This window comes from Bubalus kerabau, chromosome 4, assembly GCF_029407905.1.
Source record: "Bubalus kerabau isolate K-KA32 ecotype Philippines breed swamp buffalo chromosome 4, PCC_UOA_SB_1v2, whole genome shotgun sequence".
In the NCBI taxonomy this organism is placed as follows: domain Eukaryota; kingdom Metazoa; phylum Chordata; class Mammalia; order Artiodactyla; family Bovidae; genus Bubalus; species Bubalus kerabau.
In genome coordinates, this window is record NC_073627.1 from 161293155 (window position 1) to 161311028 (window position 17874).

The 17874-nt window shown below is 39.3% G+C and overlaps 1 long non-coding RNA gene across 2 annotated transcripts in view; it reads right to left on the reverse strand.

Moving 5' to 3' along the window:
• Nucleotides 1–17423, reverse strand: part of LOC129650567 (uncharacterized) — an 81567-nt gene extending 64144 nt beyond the window's left edge. For both annotated transcript variants that reach the window (XR_008713835.1, XR_008713834.1), the window contains exon 1: nt 17017–17423. This is a non-coding gene — a long non-coding RNA (uncharacterized LOC129650567). The remainder of the gene's footprint in view (nt 1–17016) is intronic.
• Between the last annotated feature and the right edge of the window lie 451 nt (nt 17424–17874).

The window sequence follows — 17874 nt, forward strand, 5'->3', positions numbered from 1 at the left end:
ATTAAAGATGTAAGAAGTCTTTCAGCTGCAACTAGGATACAGAAGTCTTCAGAAGGCAGGGGGATTCAAGGAAAAACAATGTTTAGGGAGGAAGATATGTAAATGCTTGTACTGGGCTCAAAGATACGGGTTTGCAAAGCAAAAGGAATTCCATCTCTAGTTCATAAGTCTATTTCTCTAGTAGAAATGAATGTGAACTAAAGAAGAAATCTTTTCTGGGAGGGATCAACCAAGGTCTAAGGAATTCAAGAGTTAGGGGCTGATGCTCCAACCATTTGTACATAGTAATATCTGCTGCTACTGCTGCTAAGTCACTTCAGTCGTGTCCGACTCTGTGTGACCCCAGAGACGTCAGCCCACGAGGCTCCCCCATCCCTGGGATTCTCCAGGCAAGAACACTGGTGTGGGTTGCCATTTCCTTCTCCAATGCAGGAAAGTGAAAAGTGAAAGTGAAGTCGCTCAGTCGTGTCCGACTCTTAGCTACCCCATGGACTGCAGCCCACCAGGCTCCTTCGTCCATGGGATTTTCCAGGCAAGAGTACTGGAGTGGGTTGCCATTGCCTTCTCCAACATAGTAACTTAAATGTTAGCAAATGGCTAAGGAACATGGTGGTTCTTCTGAGGATGGAAAATGAGAGAGAGAGAGAAGAATTTGGGAAAGTAGGAAATTCCAGGCCATAAACTAGACCAGTCTTTGTTGTAAGCCTGAAATGCTCAGCTCATAAGAAAGAAGTTCCAGCCCTAGAGACCACACTCAATAAAAACTTGGGATTACAAGAACTCTGGTCTCTAAAGGGGAAATATGAATTAAGATCAATGGGGTAAATACAAAGGAGAAAATGTAGTAACAAAAAAGAGAAGTCTTTTCATATATATATATTTAAGAAGGTAAGGGCATTTTTAATAAACCTTTCCTAATTTATATATTCATGGCAGAGGGTTTTACTGTTATTATTTTCTTTTGTTTTACTGTTCTCAGAATATAAGAAGCAGAGTGTTACCATTAGCTTTAAGCAAGACATTTCTCATATGTGAGGGTTAAATTCACAGGCACTGGATTCAGGAAATTGATGAATACCCTGGAAAAGCTAAATAATCCAAGAAAGTTTCCTCTTATTTTTTTTTTTCCTTCTTAGTTGTACCAGCTATTACAAAGATTTTGAAGTTATCTATGATTTGTAATAGAATGAAGTTCTATCTTGTAACATCCTTTGTGTTTTGAGACATCACTTTTGCTTGGAAAATGCTTTTATTTATGGAGACATGCTTAGATTTCAGGGGCGGCCAACACCACATGGGTCCTGGGTATTCATGGAGTATAAGTGTGGGACCTGTGCTATAGCATTCTTATGTGTCTTGGAGTCCCTTTGGAACTTTGCAAGAACATAGTTTTCTAGCTGAAAGAGGTCCATGTGGAGTTGCTAACAATCTCTACTACATGCAGTGGAAGAAGGCAGTCTTCATCAGGGCACTACTGATGAAAAAATTCCATTTCTCTACCAAGACACTTAGATGAATTCTCCTTTAACGAGGCTTACTAAAATAAGAAGAAAATGCAAGAGAGAAAATGCTTTTAGGTATAATCTAGGACTTTAATTTATCTGTAAAAAGGGATACAAGATTTAATTTCAGCTATAAAATATCACTGTGGTAAAACAATTTTTATACAATAACATGAAGGGTTAATATAGTTAAAATGTGCAAATTTGGTTGCAAAATTGGGGCATTTTTTTAAATTTTTATTTTATTTTTAAACTTTACAAAATTGTATTAGTTTTGCCAAATATCAAAATGAATCCTCCACAGGTATACATGTGTTCCCCATCCTGAACCCTCCTCCCTCCTCCCTCTCTATACCATCCCTCTGGGTCGTCCCAGTGCACCAGCCCCAAGCATCCAGTATCATGCATTGAACCTAGACTGGCAACTCATTTCATACATGATATTTTACATGTTTCAATGCCATTCTCCCAAATCTTCCCACCCTCTCCCTCTCACACAGAGTCCATAAGACTGTTCTATACATCAGTGTCTCTTTTGCTGTCTCGTACACAGGGTAATTGGGGCATTTTAATTGTTGGCTTTCTGTTATTTGGGCTCTGCTATTAGCTGACAAATCTTGTACAAGCTTGTCTGGAGAATAGGTAGGAGAAGGGGAAACAGAAACTTGGATAATTCATTCTAATTTGGAGTATGCCTTTGGGGGTCACTCAATCAATTTCTCTACTGACCCATATTAGACACTTTGGGGGACAGTATCAAAAGGAATTCTCACAATGGCCTAAGGGGATGGTCTGTCAGTCCAACTGGTCCTTGTTAGACTATAAGCTCGGTGGAAATAAAAAATTATGATATTTTAATTATGGTGACATAGTTTAGTTCTGAAATATGTGTTAAATCATATTCATGGACTTATGTACTTGAATACAAACCCTCTGTTGAAAATTTCCTCCTCAGGAAGACAAGAAATTGAAGTAACAAATATAGTCGCTCAGTTGTGTCCGACTCTTTGTGACCCCATGGACTGTAGCCTACCAGGCTCCTCTGTCCATGGCATTTTCCAGGCTATAGTACTGGAGTGGATTGCCATTTCCTTCTCCAGCGGAACTTCCCAACCCAGGGATGGAACCCAGGTCTCCTGCATTGTAGACAGATGCTTTACCGTCTGAGCCACCAGGGAAGTCCAACAAATATATATACATCTTATAACCACAGGAATACAAATGAAGATTCTAGCCAGATGCAAAATTGCTTTTTGGAAGATGAAACTGCACATGATTTGTTTCTTGTTGATGTTGATTAAGATACCTTTTCTATATTTGTCAATAATTAGTAAAACAAAGGAGACTTTGTGAGAAGTATGAATGTCTAACTACATCTTTTAAATGTAAGAGTTTAAATATTTAATTTTGTCAAGCATATCTGATCAGAAGTTATATTTCTCCACTTAAATAATATATATATATATTTGTGTTAAAATTTGAATTTCCTCTCACTTTGTAAGTGATCTTGCTAATATTGTTCTTTTAAATTAATTCACTATTTTTTATTCTCTGGTGAAATATCTTCTTAGATTGAGACAATTTTGCTCTTCTGTGGCATTCTTGTTTTTTTAAAGTTCTCGCTGACTGATTTGACTCCAGCATAATAAAAGGTCTAATTTATTCAATCACTCTAATTTATTCAGAAAGCAAAATCCATGTGTGTTTTGCCCACATAACTGCATTCACATTGCCTAAGTTAGTTGTCCAGGCTTCCCAAATATGTGACTATATATGGCTTGTTAAAAACTAATACAGGAGCCACATAAAGATACAAGAAGGGGTTTTCTGATGATCCACTGATCTTTGGAAGTAAGAATCAAAAGTTGAGGAAAGGTTCTATATCTGCCAATTTGCCATAGTTTAAAGGCTTAGAACGCGCCTGCCTAAGTCCTTCAAGAATACATCTAACAAAATGACTCTGATCCCATCTTCCTTTAGCTGTGTTGTAGTCCCAGTCTGGTTCTATAGTTGGTGACCTCTGAAGGCTGATCAGGCTCCCACCATCACTGGTTCCTTAAGAATGGGTGTGTTTCAAGGATACACACTGGGATAGAAAAGGTCAGTTTTCATTCCCATCCCAAAGAAAGGCAATGCCAAAGAATGTTCAAACTACCACGCAATTGCACTCGTTTCACATGCTAGCAAGGTAATGCTCAAAATCGTTCAAGCTGGGCTTCAACAGTATATGAACCAAGGACTTCCAGATGTACAAGCTGGATTTAGAAAAAGCAGAGGAACCAGATATCAAATTGCCAACATCTGCTAGATCACAGAAAAAGTGAATTCCAGAAAAAACAACTACTTTTGTTTCATGGACTACGCTAAAGCTTTTGACTGTGTGAATCACAACAAACTGGAAAATTCTGAAACCAAATAAGATGGGAATACCAAACCACCTTACCTGCCTCCTGCAAAACCTGTATGCCATTCAAGAGGCAACAGTTAGAAATTGACACAGAACAATGGACTGGTTCAAAATTGGAAAAGGAGTATACCAAGGCTGTACACTCTCACCCTTATTTAACTTTAACTTCTATGCAGAGTACATCATGTGAAATGCCAGGCTATTCGAATGAAGCACAAGTTGGAATCAAGATTGCCAGGAGAAATATCAAAAACCTCAGATGTGCAGATAACACAATCCTAATGGTAGAACGTGAAGAAGAACTAAAAAGCCTCTTGATGAAGGTGAAAGAGGAGAGTAAAAAAGCTGGCTTAAAACTCAACAGTCAAAAAACAAAGATCATGGCATCCCATCACTTCATGGCAAATAGATGGGGGAACAGTGGAAACAGTGACAGACTTTATTTTCTTGATCTCAAAAATCACTGCAAACGGTGACTGCAGCCATGAAATTAAAAGACACTTGCTCCTGGGAAGAAGAGCTATGAAAAACCTAAATAGCATATTATAAAGCTGACATTACTTTACCGAGAAAGGTCCATATAGTCAAAGCTATTGTTTTCCCAGTAGTCATGTAGGGATGTGAGAGTTGGACAATAAAAAAGGCTGAGCATTGAATAACTGATGCCTTCAAACTGTGGTGCTGGAGAAGACGCCTGAGAGTCCCTTGGAAAACAAGGAGATCAAACCAGTCAATCCTAAAAGAAATCAACCCTTAATATTCATTGGAAGGACTGGTGCTTAAGCTGAAACTCCAATACTTTGGCCACCTTATGTGAAGAGCTGACTCATTAGAAAAGACCCTGATGCTGGGAAAGATTGAAGGCAGGAGGAGAAGGGAATGACAGAGGATGAGATGGTTTGATGTTATCACTGACTCGATGGAAATGAGTTTGAGCAAACTCCAGGAAATAGTGAAGGACAGGGAAGCCTGGAGTGCTGCAGTCCATTGGGTTGCAAAGAGTCGGACATGGCGGAGCAACTGAACAACATCAACATAACTCAGGAACAGTCAGATGGAAATGATGGATAGGGTAAAGTATGGGGAAAGTTTGCTGAGCTTCTAAGACCTCTTGGAGCATGCCACTCACCCCAAATCACATATTCACCAACCCAGGAGCTCTTCAGATCCCCCCTTGTTGGGTTTTATGAGGCTTCATTACATGGGTAGGATCAATCAAACCATTGGCCATTGGTGACTCACTCAATCTCTACCCCCTTTCTCTTTCCCTGCAGTAGGGGGAGGGACTGAAAGTTTCCACACTCTAATCATACATTAGTTCCCCTGGCAACCAGCCCTCATCTTTAGAAGAGTTCCAAAAGTCACCTTTTTAACCTAATGAAAGATACTTTTATTGTTATCACCACTTAGGAAATTCCAAGGGTTTTAGGAACTCCATGCCAGAAATGGGGATGAAGACTAAATATATATTTCACACACTGTTTCTTGTAATTCTCACAATAACCCTGTGTAAGATTAATATTATTCCACTTTAGAACCAAGACTGAACCTAGCTCTGGCTCTAAGCCATGTATATATGGTGACTAATATGCTATAGGGTTTCATATAAAACAAACATTAGGCAGGCAGTCTATATTTATGTAATGATAATTCCTCAGCACATGAAACTTGAAGATGTGTGTGGCTCTGCAACTCAGATCTCATAATTTTCTGATATTCCAGAACCCCACTGAATACACCCACTCTATCATTAAACAAAATTTCAAAAAAAAGAAACCTGATCGGGGTTTATTAGGACTGCAGCCTGGGAAATATAGATTCAAGAAGCACTTGAATTGTTTTCCGCTAGATTTCAAAATGAGGGGAATTTATAAAGGTCCAAAAGAAACAAAAACCCTGTGCTGCTGCTGCTGCTGCTAAGTCGCTTCAGTCATGCCCGACTCTGTGTGACCCCATAGACAGCAGCCCATCAGGCTCCACCGTCCCTGGGATTCTCCAGGCAAGAACACTGGAGTGGGTTGCCATTTCCTTCTCCAAAGCATGAAAGTGAAAAGTGAAAGTGAAGTCACTCAGTCTTGTCCAACTCTTAGCGACCCCATGGACTGCAGCCTACCAGGCTCCTCTGCCCGTGGGATTCTGCAGGCAAGAGTACTGGAGTGGGGTGCCATCGCCTTCTCCGAAAAACCCTGTGAGGTTACATCAATTGTTTGTCAAAAACCCTGTGAGGTTACATCAATTGTTTGTCAAGAATTAGAATCATAGCTAACAAGGTTTAAGAGTACTTGTTAAGAAAGGAGTGGTTGGGCTCTAAAATGGTTACATAGTCTCAAAGGGTAGAGGAAACTTTGAAACTACATGTTGCAGCTAGCAGCTGCTAGCAGATATTATTTTGAAAACTGGCTGGTAGTATTCTTTTGGTTTTCAAGGAAAGGCATTTTATTTTAAATATAGCAGTGTGCACATATCAATCCCAAACTCCCAATCTATCACTGGTGGTATTCTTGAGTTTGATACAGTTCAGAAAAAAATTCAAGTTCTCAGTGATGTAGGAACATGTCCGAAACAACATCTCCATTTTGGATGCCTGAGCCAGTTAATCCATTTTGATTTTTGAATGATCTTAAATATGTCAGCACCATCCTCTACAAGCTCTGCCCCCTCTGCTGGAAGCAGATGCTCTCCTGTGTATTTGCCTTGGGATCTGCTACAGGGGGCTCATTCCAGATACTAGCTGTGGGCCATGCTATCCTCATAGGCCCGTTAGGTATATTTTTTAATCCATAGATTTGCAACAAAACCCTTCTCTCAAATTCAAAGGAAATAAAACAAGAGGCAGTCACTCATTTGGATCAATTTTTCATCTTTTTCTACTCATTTTTTCTTCACTGGACAAAGAATAATGTACTAGAGTACTGAATTAAATTTATCCCAACTGTCTTCCAAATTTAATTTTTATAAAATAGCCCCCCAAAACATGTCTCTTATATTTGGCTTTATTAAGGGAAATCAGTATAAACTAGTGGCTAGGGCATAGAATACTCCAGTACTCTTGCCTAGAAAATCCCATGGATGGAGGAGCCTGGTAGGCTGCAGTCCATGGGGTCGCTACGAGTTGGACGTGACTGAGCGACTTCACTTTCATTTTTCACTTTCACACAATGGAGAAGGCAATGGCAACCCACTCCAGTGTTCTTGCCTGGAGAATCCCAGGGACAGCGGGGCCTGGTGGGCTGCCGTCTATGGGGTTGCACAGAGTCAGACATGACTGAAGTGACTTAGCAGCAGCAGCAGCAGCAGGGCATAGAATCTGGAATCAGAAATTGAGGTTCACCACTGATCTTGGACATACTATGGAACCACTGAGAAAGCCTCATTTCTCTCACGTAAAAAGTGGAGATAATGGTAACTAACACTATCCTCATTGGATTGTTGTGAACATTAAATGTCCATATAAAGAGTTTAGCATGTTGCCTGGCCTAGGATAAGTAGTGACGAGCAATTAGCTGTCTTTGCTGTAGTCATTTTACATTACATTGGAGTCAGTCCTATCCAGATGCACATTGAAATTACCTGGGGAAATTTAAAAACCACTGATGCCCAGGTACACCTGGCAGAGATTCTGATTTACTTCATTTGGGGGTAGTTCTGGACAACTTGATTATCAGAAATGTTGTTCTTTCACATAACCCCCAATATAACACTTTGTACGTGGTAGGTGCATGCCTTATAAATAATCCTTAAATAACATAATAAGCACAGTTTAAACTTCTAGCAATGGAATCCAAATACTCGCCCATCTTTACCTGAGCATTGGAAGGTGGTTATTTTTTAACAAGTCCCCAGATTTCAGGGAGATAGACAAAGAAAAGCAAGAAAGCAAATTATTACATTATCCAAACATTCTCAATCAATCAGCTAATATATCTTTGAGCAGGACCACATTCAAAGTTAATTAATGAGGATCCTGAAGTATTCTAAAATGTTATTCCTGGACATGTTATTACTTAGAATAGTCATGTGTCATGGCCCAGTTAGGCAGAAGGTCTGGAATTCTGTTACAAAACCCAGGATCTCACTTTAGAACCACCACTTGCTTTTAAAATCCTGAGTAAGTTGCTAATCTTCCTTCAGGATCAGATTCTTCATTTGCAAAGCAGATTAATACCTATTTAACATGGTTCCCGAAATTATCAAATGAGACAGTATTAATCATTTTTTCCTTTATAAAGTTTATATACATTAAATAATTTTCAGTATAGTTATATTCTCTGGCTCTCTAGCCTTCCAACAGCCTCCCCTCTTCTTCATAATGCCAGGAATCTAGCTTATTATCTGGTACATGAAAGATGTTTAATAGATGTTTGATGAAAGAATATATGTGATGGGTGATGGAAGTAAAGTCTGATGCTGTAAAGAGCAATATTGCATAGGAACCTGGAATGTTAGGTCCATGAATCAAGGCAAATTGGAAGTGCTCAAACAGGAGATGGCAAGAGTGATTTCTTCCATTATAGGAATCAGCGAACTAAAATGAACTGGAAAGGGTGAATTTAACTCAGATGACCATTATATCTACTCCTGTGGGCAAGAGACGAAATGGAGTACCTGTCATAGTTAACAACAGTCTGAAATGCAGTACTTGGATGCAATCTCAAAATTGACAGAATGATCTCTGTTCATTTCCAAGGCAAACCATTCAATATCACAGTAATCCAAGTCTATGCCCCAACCAGTAATGCTGAACAAGCTGAAGTTGAACAGTTCTATGAAGATCTACAATACCTTCCAGAACTAATACCCAAAAAAGATGTCCTCTTCATTATAGGAGACTGGAATGCAAAATTAGGAAGTCAAGAAATACCTGGAGTAACAGATAAATTTAGCCTTGGAGTACAAAACAAAGCAGGTCAAAGGCTAACAGAGTTTTGCCACGAGAATGCACTGGTCATAGCAAACACCCTCTTCCAACAACACAAGAGAAGACTGTACACATGGACATCACCAGATGGTCAGTACCAAAATCAGATTGATTACATTCTTTGCAGCCAAAGATGGAGAAGTTCTATAGAGTCAGCAAAAACATGACCAGGAGCTGACTGTGGCTCAGATCATGAACTCCTTATTGCCAAATTGAGACTTAAATTGAAGAAAGTAGGGAAAACCAATAGACCATTAGGTATGACCTAAATCAAATCCCTAATGATTATACAGTGGAAGTGAAAAATAGATTCAAGGGATTAGATCTAATAGAGTGCCTGATGAACTATGGACCAAGGTTCATGACACTGTACAGGAGGCAGTGATCAAGAGCATCCCCAAGAAAAAGAAACACAACAAGGCAAAATGGTTATCTGAGGAGGCCTTACAAATAGCTGAGAAAAGAAGAGAAGTGAAAGGCAAAGGAATAAAAGGAGAGATATACCCATTTGAATGCAGAGTTCCAAAGAATAGCAAAGAGAGATAAGAAAGCCTTCCTCAGTGATCAATGCAAAGAAATAGAGGAAGATAGAATGGAAAAGATTAGAGATCTTTTCAAGAAAATTAGAGATACCAAGGGAATATTTCATGCAAAGATGAGTGCAATTAAGGACAGAAATTATATGCACCTAACAGAAACAGAAGCTATTAAGAAGAGGTGGCAATAATACACAGAAAAACTATACAAAAAAGATCTTCATTGCCGGGGTCCAGCCCCGGCTGATCCAGGGTATTCGAAGGAGAGACGGTGTAGGCGACCTATTTATTTATAAATATTTATCAAAGATATAAAGAGTAATAGAATGAGGATAGCTCAGTAGGAAAATTCAGTGGAGAAAAGAGGCTGAGTAGCTTGGTTTATGCGGGAGACCAATAAAACTTCAAGACAAGAAGTTTGCACCGCTTACGTAGGCCGTAGGCGTCCTTCCATTCTCCCGAAGGAGAGGAGACACTGAGGCCTCCCCGGTCGGATCTTAGAAGCCCAGGCATAATTAGCAAGCATGGCGGGTTCCGCGCTCCAGATGGAGACTCAGCCAGAATTTGAGAGAGAGAGTGACATGGGGAGACCAAGTTTCAGTGAACAAGGCTCGCACTTTATTTTCCAAAGTAGTTTTTATACCTTAAGTTGTGCATAGAGGATAATGGGGGAATGGGTGGAGTCATGCAAGGACAGCAGTTCCTGGTCCTAATCGAAGCCAGGCTTTCAAAGTTCTCATATGCAAAAGCTCAGGTGAATTACATCATCTTCTGGCCAGGAGGCCTGTTAACATTTTAAGAAACTTATTTTTCTCTAAAGGTGATTATTCCAAAGTCAGGCACCAGCCTCCAAAAAAGCATTGGACAAAGCTGCATTTTACATTTCTATACACCCATTATATCAATCAATACACTGCCAAGGACACAGTAGGTAAGGAGTATGGAGACTTAGCAGCAAACATTGGCCAAATAAGTGAAAAGCCCTTCACCAATACAATTTCTAATCAATCTTTTAACTACTCAAAGGAATCTGTGTTTAGACAGTTTAGAACATCTCCTGCCTCTCACAGTTGGGAGGCTCTGAACAATCACATGTGGCCGGAAAAACCTATTCAGGCAGGCTAGAGGATTTCCAAAGGAGTTTGTAGGTAAAACACTGTCACACCCAGGAATTATTAACTGGAGCTGTAAGCTAACTCTTTTTTCAGAGAGAGGTAGTGGGGGACAGCCCCCTGTAAGGTCAGAGGTGTAGGTGAAAGCACAAAGCAGAAAGTAGGCAGACTCTGGTTTTGGGGGTAGATGCTCGAGAATTTCCAGGGGGCCTCCTGAGGCTCGATCCCGCCTTTGCGTATGCCGAGCCTCCTTCCTCATGACCTTTGTCATGGGTGGAGCTCCTCACTCTGGCTTCCGGCAGTGATAGAATTTCAGTTGAGCTATTCCAGATCCTGAAAGATGATGCTGTGGAAAGTGCTGCACTCCATATGCAATATGCAATATGCACTCAATATGCAATATGCCGGCTCCAGGCATTCATGACCTAGAAAGCCATGATGGTGTGATCACTCACCTAGAGCCAGACATTCTGGAATGCGAAGTCAAGTGCGCCTTAGGAAGCATCACTATGAACAAAGCTAGCAGAGGGGATGGAACTCCAGCTGAGCTATTTTAAGTTCTAAAAGATGATTCTGTAAAAGTGCTGTGCTCAATATGCCAGCAAATTTGGAAAACTCAGCAGTGGCCACAGGACTGGAAAAAGTCAGTTTTCATTCCAATACCAAAGAAAGGCAATGCCAAATAATGTTCAAACTACCACACAAATGTACTCATCTCACATGCCAGCAAAGTAATCCTCAAAATTCTCCAAGCCAGGTTTCAACAGTACATGAACTATGAACTTCCAGATGTTCAGTTGGATTTAGAAAAGACAGAGGAACTATAGAACAAATTGACAATATCTTCTGAATCATTGAAAAGGCAAGAGAGTTCAGAAAAACATCTATTCTGCTTTATTGACTATGCCAAAGCCTTTGACTATATGGATCAAAACAAACTGGAAAATCCTTCAAGATATGGGAATACCAGACCATCTGACCTGCCTCCTGAGAAATCTCTATGCAGGTCAAGAAGCAAGAGTTAGAACTGGACATGATGGATGGGTTCCAAATTAGGAAAGGAGTATATCAAGGCTGTATATTGTCACCCTGTTTATTTAACTTATATGCAGAGTGCATCATACAAAATGCCAGACTGGATGAAGCACAAGCTGAAATCAAGATTGCCGGGAGAAATATCAATAACCTCAGATATGCAGATGACACCACCTTTATGGCATAAAGTGAAGAGGAACTAAAGATCCTCTTGATGAAAATGAAAAAGGAAAGTGAAAAAGTTGGCTTAAAACTCAGCATCCAGAAAACTAAGATCATGGCATCTGGTCCCATCACTTCATGGCAAATAGGTGGGGAAACAGTGGAAACAGTGGCAGATTTTATTTTTCTAGGCTCCAAAATCACTGCAGATGGTGACTGCAGCCATGAAATTAAAAGACGCTTGCTCCTTTGAAGAAAAGTCATGAGTAACCCAGACAGCATATTAAAAAGCAGAGACATTACCAACAAAGGTCTGTCTAGTCAAAGCTATGATTTTTCCAGTAGTCATGTATGGATGTGAGAGTTGGACTATAATGAAACCTGAGCCTCAAAGAACTAATGTTTTTGAACTGTGATGTTGGAGAAGACTCTTGAGAGTCCCTTGGACTGCTGGGAGATCCAACCGGTCAATCCTAAAGGAAATCAGTCCTGGATATTCATTGGATATAATGACTGATGCTGAAGCCGAAACGCCAATATTTTGTCCACCTGATGCCAAGAATGGACTCATTTGAAAAGACCCTGATGCTTGGAAAGATTGAAGATGGGAGGAGAAGTGGATGACAGAGGATGAGATGGTTGGATGGCATCACCAACGCAACTGACATGAGTTTGAGTAGGCTCTGGGAGTTGGTGATGGATAGCGAAGCCTGGCGTGCCGCAGTCCCTCAGGTCGCAAAGAGTCAGACAGGACTGAGCAACTGAAGTGAACTGAAAGAATATATGAAATCAAGAAACCATAATTGTAAGCAAATACATTTTTACCCTGGCCAATTCAGAGGAAGAGAATTGTCAGACTGTGCAAAGCTACGTAGGCAGAAGCAACTTCAAGTTTCAATTTAACTTTGATCTTTAATATTGACTATTGTTTTGAAGGTAAGACTTTAGGAGCTGTCATATTAGACTTTCAATTCATTCTGGTCTCATTTTTTAGGTGTGATAAAACTCAGGATTTAAGAGTTTTTATCACTAGCTAATCAACCAAGTGTGCTTTCAATTCCAATCCCTGTCACACACAAATATTTGAACTAGCATTTAATGTTTATTTTGATCTATCACTGCTATTCCTGGACCTTGGCAAATCAGTGAGTTTCATTTCCTTCCAGCTTAACAAAGGAGAAGCATTAACTGTCATCAGAGGAAAAGTATTTCAGATCAAACATTCCATAATGGGAATCAATGTAAATTCATTCCTATGTGACTTGCATTCCCTCAACAGACATTTACCATAACTTCCTCTGACCTTGTACCATTACATGCCACACTGAGGCCAAATTATTGCATTAGTTTTTTTATATCCAAAATAAACAAAATTTCCCTCTCCAGTTCTATTTCCCACTCCTTGATATCATAATCTTATTCAAGTTAGCTTTATAAAGAAGAACTGAAAGTTATAACCCTAGGCTCTACATAAATAAGCTTTGCTTTGTTTTCAGCTATACCCTAGACCAGTTGTCAAACTCTGTGTCAGATCATTTAGAGGTCTTATTTAAAGGCAAATTCTGATTCAGTCTGTGATAGGGTCTGAGAGTTTGCATTTCTAACATGCTCCTAGATAATGTTGATGATGCTACTACAGTTTTGGTAGTAACTTCCTCGATAATTCATAATTATTTGAACTTGTTTCTCTTCTTGCTTCTTTATTTCAGTCATTCACTTAGCCCCTACATGCATACTTTAGAAGTTTTCTCATGTGTAGACCTCGGGCCATGTAGTTAACTACAGCTTGTATTGTTTCTCTAACCTCCATAACTAGCACCTGGAGTACCCACATCTATCAGCCTTATAAAAGTTCACCTGCAAATAGAGTCCTCACAAATAGGAACAAGACGTACACATTCAGTAACAGTGAATACTGAGACAGGTCACTTAGTTTCAGTCCCAGATTCTCTATATGTTTCCTTTAAGCAAGATACAATTTTTACATTCTTTGAATCCTTGGAAAAAAATGTGCATTGTGTTTTCAAACTAATGAATTATTCAAATTATTTTGTGTATCTCTCATCTCAATTGTATTTCCAACAAAAAATTATCTTTTGCTTTCAAACATATATTCAAGCTTTTCATATGTAAATAAATTTGTTCTTTGTTTAATTTGATGCTTTAATATTTTTGTACTTGAAATTTAAAAAAATGAGCCACTTGCTTAGTGTTCATCTTTTGTGGGTGTTGGAATTACTATATTCTATTATAACTATTACATTCTGATAGATTGTATGAAGAGATGATCTCCCTAAAAGGCTATTATCAGAAACAGTCATTTTTGGAACAAGCAGTTTCCAGGAAAACACCAGGAAATGATGAATTATCAAGGCAGAACAAAGAAAAGAGGAATAACTTCTAATGGATATCTAAGTTTGATTTCTTGAATTAGGACCTCTAACATAAACATGCTTTAATATTTTTCTGTGGACTAACAACTTATATATTACTTGCTATATCCCCTTTATCATTACCATAAGTTTGATATTTAATAAGTCCTTATTTTAAAACTTTAGCCTTGTTTCAGATGTACCATGAGGAATAATGAAATGATATGGAAGCCTGAAGGAGGGAATACAGGAGACTTCAAGGTCAGAGATTCTAGTTGTGATCCCAGACTTCAGAACAGATACAAGAACAAGGAATCTGACAAGCATAATACCTTATCCAGCCACTTGGTTGGTGCTGGATGCATATAGGGAATCCAGTGAAGACTCATAGGAAATAAATCATGCTGTAACCCTAATATCCCAGACAGCACACATGCAACCCAGAAATTTAATGTCTCTCCAGCCCCTACCACACAAACATAAAAAGACAGAGGGAAAAAGACACAGTTGATTCAATTTATGGTCATGACTAAGGATATCAAAGGGAGAAGGCAATGGCACCCCACTCCAGTACTCTTGCCTGGAAAATCCCATGGACGGAGGAGCCTGGTGGTCTCCAGTCCATGGGGTCGCTAAGAGTTGGGCACGACTGAGCGACTTCACTTTCACTTTTCATTTTCATGCATTGGAGAAGGAAATGGCAACCCACTCCAGTATTCTTGCCTGGAGAATCCCAGGGACAGAGGAGCCTAGTGGGCTGCCGTCTATGGGGTCGCACAGAGTTGGACACGACCTAAGAGACTTAGCAGCAGCAAGGATATCAAAGAGGCTTCCTTGACTTGAAAGGGACTTCCAAACTGGAAGGGAGAGCGCTATGGTGGGCAGTTTAATTTTTCTTTCATGACTATGCAACAATAGAAGACGTCTGGATGAGAGTAGTAACAGAAAGGTTTTCTTTGTATCCACATCTGAGACATATTAATGGTATGTATATCCCAACCTTGCTTATCTACTCTGATCACAATATTAAAACTCTTGCATTTGATTTGACATGTTAATCACCAACAAATACCATGTTGCAAAATATTAATGCTTTTCTGTCAACTTAAACTCTGAGCAGTATTTAACACATTTGTTAATCTCTCCCTGATTAGAAAAACTCTTCTTTCTTGGCTTTCATACTACTTTTCTCTGGTTGTTCCTCCTTAGTGCCTTTACTGAATGATACTGAAGCTCAAATTTGAATCTACTTCTTCTCTTACTGCTTTGATCTTCAAGATCAGAGATTCTCAACTCTAAGTGCACATTTTAATCACCTGAGGAGCTTAAACAACTAAGGACACCTTCAGAAATTGATTTATTTGAATCAGATAGTCTGGCGGTAGTATGGGTAAATAGGTTCCTCAAATGTGAAACCAATAATTAGAAGCACTTTACTAGATTATGTTTCTATTGATAAATATGAATTTTTATTTTAGCTCCAGAATTCCTTTCTGAAATCAAGATTCAACAATTCAACTGTCAGGATTCTGATGATAGTATGGTGATTTATATTGGATTAAGTCTCCTGCCAGTAACAATTATAAACTTTGGACAAATATATTTCTATGTCTCTTCATATCAACTGAAAACAGGCAGAAACTAGAGCTGATATTATACTTTCCCAAAATTGAGACACACTGGATGAAATCCATAGTTAACTGGCTTTTCACATGATAATGCTCCTCAGTTTGCCCTGTGCACAGGAGACAGAGTTCAAGCCAAAAGGAGAAGTCTGAGGTCAAAGATCAGGGCTGCTAGAAACTAATGAGGATGGATAAGAGCAGGAAAGGATGAAACCACAGAAGGTGTGGCCCCCAATCTGTGTGTGAACTCTTTCAAAATTTAACTGCATGTGTGTATGGTGAGATTCTAGTGAACTTAGCAGAAAACAACAGTTGGAAGGCTGAAACACTGAACAGGAATTTTAGTAGCTTCCTAATGTTGAGGAGACACAGTTTGGAATTCAAATCCCACCTAATTAGAGGAGTCAAATCTAGGGTTTGTAACTGGTGCTTCAGAAGGACCACATCTAACAGTAGTAGAGATGATTCCCAGGGCTAACATCTATGCCCTGAATTGAGAGTAAAAATGCAACTACCGTCACTCTAACAAAACTAAAAACAAAATCAACCAAATTAGAATCAATTTGGTTCACCAGCAGCTTAATTGCCTGCTAAAATAAAACTAACCTTTTTTCAGAGGAATGTTACAGAATCCAAACTCTACAAAATATTATTCAGTGTAGAATAAAATTATTAGAAATGAAAAGAGGCAGGAAACTGATACCTGCATCCAAAATGAGAATTAGCCAATAAGAATATACACAGATATTGGAATTAGCTAATAATTAAAGTGAATATTATATTAAAGGGTTAATAGGAAAAATGGATATTAGTAAACATATGATATTTCAGAAATATATGGAAACTAAAATTGAACCAAATGGCTATCCAAGAGCTGAAAACTAAAATATCTGAAATTAAAATAAGAATTTTCAGAAGAAAAGTATCCGTGAAATAGAAGACAGGTAAATATAAATTTCCAAACTCAGGCACAGATTTTTTTTTTTTAATGGAAAAAAATAACAGGGCTTCAGTGATTTGTCAAATAATATCAAGAAGTCTCACATATTGGAATGGGAGTCCCAGCAAAGGAGAAGAGAGATAATGGAGCAGAATAAATATTTGAAGAAATAAGCTTGAATATTTCCCAAATGTGAAGAAAACCCACAGTCAACCCAGGAAATTTGGCCAGTTCCAAGTAGAAAATATTGAACAGCCAACTAATCATTTATAATTTGGGTTACTCATAGATTTAAAGACTTGCAGGTTCAAAATGATCTCTTGATATTTCTTGATACTTTCCAATCTTCAAAACTGCTTGCTCATTTCCCAATATTTCTCATTTTTATTAAATGATATCACACTTACCTTGTGCTCAAAATGAAATTCTGGGAGTCATCTGTGTTGGGTTCCTAGGGCTGCTCTGACAAATTGCCACAAATGTGGTGCCTCAAAACAACACAAATTAATTTTCTTATCGTTCTAAAAGCCAGAAGTCCAAAATGGATTTTGCTGAGCCACAATCAAGGTGTTGGCAGGGCTGCATTTCTTCCAGGGTCTCTAAGGGAGAAACTCATTCCCTTTCCCTTTCCAGCTTCTAGTGCCTGCCTTCATTCTCTGGCCTGGGACCCGTTCTCCATCCTGAATGCCAGTGTTTGGCACCTTCTCCCTGACTCTGCCTCCTTCTCCCTGACTCTGCCTCCCCTGGCTTCTGTCACGTGGTCTCCTTCTCTACCCTACACATCTCCCTCTGACAAGGACACATACGATTCCATTTAGGCCCCACCCAGGCAATTCAGCCTAAGCTTCTCCACCTCAAGATGCTAAACTTAATAATATTTGCAGTCTCTTCTGTCAAGTAAAGTAACCTTCACAGGTTTTAAGGATTAGAAACTGAGTGTGTTTGGGGGCTATTACTCAGCCTACCAGGCTTCCCAGATGATGATAGTGATAAAGAATCCACCTGCCAATGCAGGAGATATAAGAGAAATGGCTTCAACCCCCTGGGTCAGGAAGAGCTCTTGGAGGAGGGCATGGCAACCCACTCCAGTATTCTTGCCTGGGGAATCCAATGGACAGAGAGAGGGACCTAGTGAGCTATAGTCCATAGGGTCTCAAAGAGTGGGACATGACTGAAGCAACTTAGCATGCATGCACATTCAGCCTACCACATCATCTGTTATTGCTCTTACCCAAATTTTTATTCTTTCATGAACGATTCTTTTT